The sequence below is a fragment of the Suricata suricatta genome, chromosome 11 (genome assembly GCF_006229205.1).
Source record: "Suricata suricatta isolate VVHF042 chromosome 11, meerkat_22Aug2017_6uvM2_HiC, whole genome shotgun sequence".
Lineage (NCBI taxonomy): Eukaryota > Metazoa > Chordata > Mammalia > Carnivora > Herpestidae > Suricata > Suricata suricatta.
This window is the reverse complement of record NC_043710.1, coordinates 91,864,360-91,873,326: the sequence shown is the minus strand read 5'-3', so window position 1 is coordinate 91,873,326 and position 8,967 is coordinate 91,864,360. Positions and strand designations below refer to the sequence as shown.

General features: G+C 42.2%; 1 pseudogene; it reads left to right on the top strand.

Annotated features, from left to right (window-relative positions):
- The first annotated feature begins 8,518 nt into the window (after nucleotides 1-8,518).
- On the top strand, nucleotides 8,519-8,748 carry LOC115272798 (annotated as a pseudogene).
- The last annotated feature ends 219 nt before the right edge of the window (nucleotides 8,749-8,967 follow it).

Sequence of the window (8,967 nt, the reverse complement as noted above, 5' to 3'; positions counted from 1 at the left end):
GCCCGGAAATGGAAATTGCTCCCTGCATCGGCTGCTCCCTAGCCTGTCTAAGAAACAATGGAGATTTGGAGCTAGAGGAACCATGCTTACATAAGGAAATGTGTTCTCCTCTTCGCCTTAAAAAAAAAAAATCACTTACTTCCAGGTGAATAGATGGGGAAATAAAACTAGATTTATGAGCCGGGGCTGCCTGCTCAACTAGGGACTACCCAGGCAAGAAAGGAAGTCTTGTAGCCTAACTGCCTTGATCCTAATAAATTGTTTCCTGATACCAGAAATCAACTAAAGATCCATGGCCTCATCTAAACCATGAAGCAACCCGAGCTCAGATAGTGCCCATATTGCAAAGGGAAAGGCAGGGTGCTGCCTGAAACAGCAGCACACAACTTTCTCAAAAAGAAAATGACAGATGATCAAGGTTGCAAAGCCAGCACATTAATACTATGTCAAAAAAAAAAAAAACCTGTTTCTGTTCCCCGGGGAAACCAATTGAGTAGAAATAACAAATGTCCTTCTTGCTAACTGTATCATTAATAATAATCGTACTTTGCATTTTTATGGGATATCAGGATTTGAGAGCCCTTTATAAATATTCATAGGGGAAGGCTGGAGAAGAAGGGTGAATGTACCCATTCCCAAGGCATGGATGGAGTGACTGAGGCCCAGGACTCTGCAGGAGCTCACTTGGACAGAAGTAGCCAACAAATCGCAAAGCAAAGCCACTTGCTAGAGCTGCATGAGGCCCTCCAGGCACTTTCTCTGACTCCCACTGCTCTATCCAATGAGCATGGCTTTCGTCGGGGGTGGGGGAGGGGGGATTGGATGAATGAACTGAACTATCTTGTATCTTTTTGGCCTATTGTTCTTATTTGTCCTTGTTCTTGGTTTTGGTTGGACCATTGTCACTGACATAGGTTTGTAAATTCAGCGAGTATTTATTGAGCCCTGAACTAGACAATATTTTGATTTAAAAAGAAATATGAGTTAGGATGGATATATATCTATACCCTACACACACACACACTGACATGAGATATATATTATGTATATCACTGATACTTTAATAAAAATGCAGAGATCATATCATACCAGTTAAGAGCACAGTTTATAACAGCATGTATCCGAGTGATTAAGAACAAATCAGATAGAGTTGTACATGAATTTGTTCTTTTACTGGCTCTGTGACCTTTAGCAAGGTACTTACCTTCTCTCTATGCCTCAATTTTCTTGTCTGTAAAACGGGAGTCAAAATGAAATAACCCTTAGCACAGTGACTGACATGTTGTAAGCACTCAATGAAAACCATTATTCTTGCTGTAATTTTCACACAGTCATTGGGACCATTCAATGAGAATACACACACGTACACACAGGCGTGCACACACACCAACTCACTGCTTGGTTTCTTAGAATATATAATCCTAAAGCATTCGTGCTGCCTTCAGAGTCATCTCTTTGATTGATTTACCCTTCCTTCCAACATAATGCAAAAGTGCTCAATGCTGCCTAGCGTATGTAAAGGATGAATCACTAAATTCTATTCCTGAGGCCGATACCACACTATATGTTAACTAACTTGAATTTAAAATAAATAAATAAATAGTGCCTAAAGCAGTTTTGGAACTCTTCTTCAGAATTATGTGTGGACTCTATTGGCAATCTCTCTTAAATATCTTCAAATGTGGTACACCTTCCTCCGTGGAGGGAGGATTTGTTGTTAGAAGCTACTAAAACTTGCCCCGAAGTTATGTCCAGTGATGATGTGGGCAATCAAGCAGAGGAAACATTGGGAAATAACATGCCCTGGTTTTTGCCTAAGGCACATAAACTGAATCTGACCACAATTCTGAAAGAGACTCGTTGAGCAAATGCAGCTGGTTTTGGAATCTGCACATCGCCCCCCCACCCCAAGGAGAGCACTCAGAAAGGATCATAGCTTCTGATTCATTGGTGGGGGGAAAATGAAACTCCTTTCTTTCATGGTCACTGTTGCAGTCTCGCCTTCCCTGCCATGGCCTCTAGTCCCATCCAGAAGGGAAGGGCGTGCCCGTGAGTGCTTCAGATCATCCAAAAACTAAAGTTCACTTCTCTTGACTTTGCCCTCTTGGCTCGTGGACAGCTTTAGTGCAGGGTCAATTTGTTCATTTATTTAGAATTACTGAAGCATCCACTGGACTTCTGAGAGGTACTAAAGATTAAGGTTTACTAAGTTATGATCACTACTCTTGGAGTCTCACAGTCTAATAGGGAGGGCAACAAGAGAGTTGAGTGCTATGGTAGAGGGTCACGTCAAGTGTGAGCAGATCCTGGGGAGACCCATATACATCATGTTCTAGTGTGTGGATCTTATCTTAGAGGTGATAGGAAGCCATTGCCTGTAAAACCGGAGAAGTACTATGCTCCAGTCTGCTTTTCCCTTTTCTTCTATCTACCCTATGCCTGACCTCCTTGTCTTAAGAACTGACCAAATCCTAGACTCCCTACTTTAGCCTTGAACATGGCTGAGGCCCTGTTGTCCTTTTTCTTAATCTCTCTCCCTTATTAGGGAGCAATTTGGCAGAGAGAGAGAGGAGACCTTTCCAGTGTCCTCCCTCCAGGAAGATTTAGGAGGTGTGATTTATTATAACTTCAATTATAAAAGGTTTGGGTTTGGCTTAAGAGATTTTTTTTTAACTTACAATGTCTGAGTCTGTTCCAAGGCTGGAAACCATGGCAGACTTCCAGTGGCCCCAGGTAGCACCCCCGCATAGTCACATTACTTACAATTGGTAATAAATGGCTTTGACCAAAGGGGAGAGTATGAATAGAATGCCTAAGAACCTGAAGATGTGAGAGAGTGCTTCTGGTGGTTAGACAACATTGATCATACATGCGCCCCAGGGCATGTATAGAATATGCTAGAAAACAAGAAGCCTGAGGTAGTTTGATTTATACCTCATTGCCTTGCCTCTGTGACGTCGGAGGCAAGAGGACCATTGGTGCCAACACACTGTCGTTGAAATAGATCCATTTATTTAGTGTGTACGGAGAATTAACCAGACTTTTTGCGTTCAACTCAGTCACAGCACCTAGGAGCATGTAGATAAAATGTGGGAGGCTGCCGTTGTCTCCTTGGATCTGAAGTGTCTAGTAGCTTTGGAGTATTTTAACCATTCTGAATGGCCATGAGAACAACCCCTCCCAGAAAACTGATTCTCAGCCTCACTTTCGTACCACACAGAGGTTTCAGGTGCATTACAAGCATAGCATTTGTGGCTAAATGGCTAAAGTTTACACAAAATTTAATCCGGCGAAAGGTAGGGAGTTTAGTTCTATAATGTCACCCTCATCTTTTTTCTAGTATGTTTGCATGTTTTCTTTTTTAAATGTTTATTTTTGAGAAAGAGAGAGAGAGAGATTGAGAGACAGAGTTCGAGTAGTGGAGAGGCCAAGAGAGAGGGAGATACAGAATCTGAAGCAGGCTCCAGGCTCTGGACAGTTGGGCTCGAATGCGGGGCTCGAACCCACATACTGTGAGATCATGATCTGAGCCGAAGTCGGATGCTTAACGACTGAGCCACCCAAGCGCCCCTCCAGTATGTTTTCTTGAGTGGGAGAGAAAGAAGTGGCTATGGGAATTAGGGGATCTCTGAAGAGTCCTCAGAGAGTGTGCTGTATATGCTAATTTATGTTAATGTCCTGTGTGTGTCCCCATGGGGGGGTGGTGGCTGGGGAAGGTTGCAAGCAAGTATGCTGGAAAACAACCTTCAGGGTAAACACAGGCATATCCGGTATGCGATTCAAACCGAGTTTAGTTATTGTGAGATGAAAAAAGATGACATAATGATGTAGTCTTTCAGTAACTGAGTTTCACCATATATCCCTTGAGCCTGGTGTCTGCTTCAGGATCCAAAAGAACAGGTTGGATGCAAAGCAGTCTATTTATTTGTCCCATTATTATTTAATCTTGGTTACTTTTATTAGGTCTACAGATGTTCCAATTTCTTCAGTTTGTCTCTGAATACTTCTTAGGATTATTAAGGAGTATGATAGAAATAATGGAAGTCATGGGTAATGGGAATCAAAATTTGTTGAACACCTACTGTATGTTTGTTATAATATATAATATATATGTACATATACATATAATATAATACATATATTGGTCAGCCATATAAATAATATACATATATGTTATATATATTCCCTCCGTCATCCCCATCTCTGGTCTTAGTGTCAAAAGAATTGGATCCAAAGCTCACGCTTCCTCTCTTGCTCATGATGTGACTCTCACAAGTTCATTTCTCCTTTGAGTCTCACTTTTGTCATTTTTTGATGGAGACAACTATGTGTTGGAATTATGGTGCAGAGTCAATGAAATCACACAGTCAAAGTCTTTGGACCAGTGTCTGATGTATATGGCAGATACTCAATATACACTGGGTACATATACATTATATATGTATATATAATATATCATTAATCCTCACAATAATTCTACAAGGTTTTGTCCCCATTGTGCAAATGAAGAATTCTAACACACAAGAAAACCCTAAATAATGGTCCCCATAGCATCAAACTTTGGAAAACCCTAAATAATGGTCCCCATAGCATCAAACTTTGGACATAATAAAGGAGTCATTTGAATCTAGATCTTTTTGAATCCCCAAATACTTGCTTCTTTCCTGACCTTCTGCCTTTTATGAGGTTGCAGGCAAGATAAGGTAGAATGCATAAATTCTCAGGGGTACTCCAGGGGATATAAGGGCAGGATTGGGCCCAGTCTAAAATTTGAAGTCTGGGGACCAATTTAAATAATCAGGACCAAGTAGCACTCATCCATGATGGTATCTAATGGTATGCACAGGCCACATCATGGGAAATCGCCAATGCTTGACCATTGTTCATCTACGAAGGTGGGAAGTTTATATGGTTCAACTTCATAAAAGTAGGACAGGAGCACCTGGGTAGTTCAGTCAGTTAAGTGTCAGACTTCGGCTCAGGCCATGATCTCGTGGTTCATGAGTTTGAGCCCTGTGTTGGGCTCGCTCCCCAAAGTTCTACATTCTATGGCTCTTGGACATGCTGAATGGGGCAGCCCAGCTTGAGACCTGTGGCATCTACAAAGACAGGCTTCACATGATAAAAAGAAGAGAGATGACTTCTAACCCTCTAATGCCATCCCAAGCTCTGGGATATGAGGCACAGTCCCTCTGCAGCAACTAAAATCTAAAATCACCTGCATGCATCACTCTAGGCCCTAAGGAAGGCCAGTTACCCACTGTTGTGGTTGAGGTGTGTCTCCCTAGAACACATATGTTGAAGTCCTCCTAACCCGGGATACTTCAGAATGTGACCTTATTTGGACATATGGCAGTTGTAAATGTAATTGGTTAGGATGAATTCACACTGGATTAGAGTGGGCCCTTTTATCCAATATGACCCATATTCTTACAAAGAGAAGAGATATGTGGGGAAGAGAATGCCATGTGGCATTCAAACACTGGGATTTAGGAGAGGAAGGAGAGAGGAGTGTCTTCTACAAGTTTTCAAGGGAGTGCTGTCCCGCTGACACCCTGATTTTAGATTTCTAGCGACCAGAACTGGGAAGCAAGAAATCTCTGTTGTTTTAGGCCCTGGGAAGCCCACCTTTAAGGCTCTCTATTGATGACCTTCTTCTGATCTCAGTCAGGATGATAAAGAAAATACAATTGTTAGGGGTGCCTGGGTGGCTCAACCCAGCCTGGGTGGCTGACTTTGGCTCAGGTCATGATCTCAAGGTTCATGGGTTCGAGCCCCACATCCAGCTCTGTGCTGACGGCTCAAGCCTGGAACCTGCTTCAGATTCTGTGTCTCTCTCTCCTGCTGCCCCACCTCACTCGCATTCTGCCTCTCAAAAATAAATAAACATTAAAAAATTTTTTTAAAGAAAAGAAAATTGTTATATAAAAAGGCAAATTCTAGATTTCAGAGAACATGGCTCATCAGACTGACTAATTTCTAGAGAGTTCTGAAGAGTTTCATTTTTTTCTAACCCTTGAGTTTGGGGGCTACAGATGCAATTTATGACAGTTAACCTACATGTTAGATTTACTCTGAGCCTAAGGCACAGCGTAATGAATTTTGGACAAATGGGCTGCCTTCCCGGTGAACACCAAGGTAAGGGATGTCGATGAGCTTTTCCCTGGCAGCCGTGATGGGCCTTTGCACCATCAGCAATTAATTTGAGTTATGTTAAATTGTCAGTGTTACTGGGGAGGCACAATATTTTATGCTATTATCACCAGTGGTAACTAATCCAGGATTCATTTATCAGATTAGCCGATCATTAGCAGGACCCAGACACAAGCCGGCCACAAATAGATTCACCCAGTATTTATTGAGTATCTGCCATATATATCAGACACTGGTCCAAAGACTTTGACTGCATGATTTCATTGACTCTGCACCATAATTCCAACACATAGTTGTCTCCATCAAAAAATTACAAAAGGGAGACTCAGAAAGGTGAAATGAACTTGTGAGAGTCACATCATGAGCAAGAAGGGAAGAGTGAGCGTTGGACCCAGTTCTTTTGACACTAAGATCAGAGATGGGGATGATGGAGGGAACAGCTCCCATCAAAGTACCACACTGGGAGGATTTGGGAAAATGAAGGACCACTGAGAATACCAGGGAGCAGGAATTCATACTCAAAAACTGTTGGGACAAGAGGTACCAAGTGTTGGCATGGATGTGGACTGGTGGACCTGTGGTGGGAATGTAAATTGGTGTAGCCACTGCGGAAAACAGTATGGAGTTTTCTCAAAAACAGTGAAAATAGGATGACCATCTGATCAGTAATTCCAGTACTGGGTATTTACCCAGAGAAAACAAAAATACTAATTTGAAAAGATACATGCAGCCCTATGTTTATCGCAGCATGATTTACAATAGCCAACATGTGGAATTACAATACAAAACACAAAAATACGATAGCCCAAGAGTCCATCGATAGATGGATGGATAAAGATGTGATAAACACACACACAGTGGAATATTATTCAACCAGCAAGAAGAATGAGATCTTACCTTTTGTGACAACATGATGGACCTAGAGGGTGTTATGCTAAGTAAACTAAGTCGGACAGAGAAAGACAAATATATGATTTCACTTATGTGTGGAATCTAAAAAACAAAGCAAATGAACAAAGAAACCAGAAACAGACCATAATAAGTACAGAGAACAGACACAGTTGCCGGAGGGGGAGGGGGGAGGAAACATGGGGGAAGGGCAATGCAGGCTTCCAGTTATGGAATGAATAAGTCACGGAGACGAAAGGCACAGCACAGGGAATACAGTCAATGGTTTTGTAAGAGCTTGGTGTGGTGACAGATGGTAGCGACACTGTGGCGAACAGAGCATAACGTATAGACTTGTCAGATCACTGTGTTGCACATCTGAAACTAATGGAACATCGTGTGTCAACTCAACTTCAATTCCAAACAAAAACAGAAACAAAAGTGAAAACAAAAAGCACTATTGGTGTGAAGGGAGAGACTAGAGTAGACCTCCCCAGGCTGTGGTTGTCAGAGGTTGCTGAGGTCTGAACACTGAGCTTGGACTCAGAGATCTGTTGTTCAGCTCTACCATTTACCGGCTTTGGGTTCACAGGCTACAAACTGAATCTTTCTGAGCTTCAATGTCCTAGACTATACTATAGACTATAGTATTCCTCCTTGAGCTATTCTCAGATTTCCCCTTGACAATGCAGGTACAAATGTGTAGCAGACATTAGGTAATCAGTAAAATGGAGCTGTATTTCCCCAATTACATCTTGGGCTGGCCCTGAGTGAGAGTCCTATCTTTCTGGAAAGCCCCACCATGCAGCATGCTCTCACGAGGGTAAATTTTCATAAGCAGCCATCTTTTTTTTTTTAAATGATAAAGGAAACATTTTCACAAGAACTATAGTCATCAGATGTAGTCATCAGATGTTTAGGATCCTACATATACCAAGCATGGTTGGATCGGACATGGAATTAGGAGACACTGCCTGCCCTTGAGAAGCACGCACCTTTATTACTTTACTGAAGAGTTACAGGGATTTATATTTTCATTTGTCTTTTTTGGCGTGTAACCGTACATACACATAATCCTAGGGAATATATATTTTTGCGTCTCAGCTGTTTTCTTACCATGATTTTCTGCATGCTTTTCCTTTCAGCTGTGTGGTAAAAATCACGTTTCAGCCTCAGGGCCTTTGCACTAACCATTCCCTCATGTATTCTCCTGGCTTGCTCCTAAACTTTCCCTCCGGTCTCTAACCAAATGCCGCTTCATCAGACAGGCTTCCCAGATCTTTTCTTTAAAATAACCCCTCCCCTCATGCTATCGCTTTTCCTTCTCTTCCCTCTTCCAGGCAAATTGATTCTGAGGTGGATCATTACCTATCATTATCTCATAGGCTTGTATTCTTATTTGCGTGTCATGTTTTCTCCATATTCACCCCACTTCCCCGGATGCTACAATGTAACCCGCATGAGGATCTAGACTTTACTCGCTTCTCGGCCTTTTGGCTAAGATCAAGTGTAGGATCAAGACTTTATTTGGTTCTCTGATGTATCCCCCAGATCTAGAATGTGCTCAACAAAAATTCAGTGTTTCACTTTTCTAGTGACTATAAAATAAATCACATAGTCTTCCTTGCGTTTCCAGAGCCACATCTGCTGATGAAACTCACCCAGCTCTGTTGGCTTTACACTGTCCCCAACATGCAGTCAACATAGGGCCAAATGTTGTTTTTACATATTTTGGTAAGACTGCTCAGTCTTCCCATCCTTCCCTCAAAGGCCCCCGTTCAGCTACCCCCCCAGTATGCATCCCCTCCATCTCTGAGCACGGAGACACCTGAGCCATGGCACCTTGTTGAGGATGGACAATGTTTCCTCTCTCTCTAAATCTCCATTTCCAAGCTACCGACGCAAAGGACCTACAACCAGTTTTGC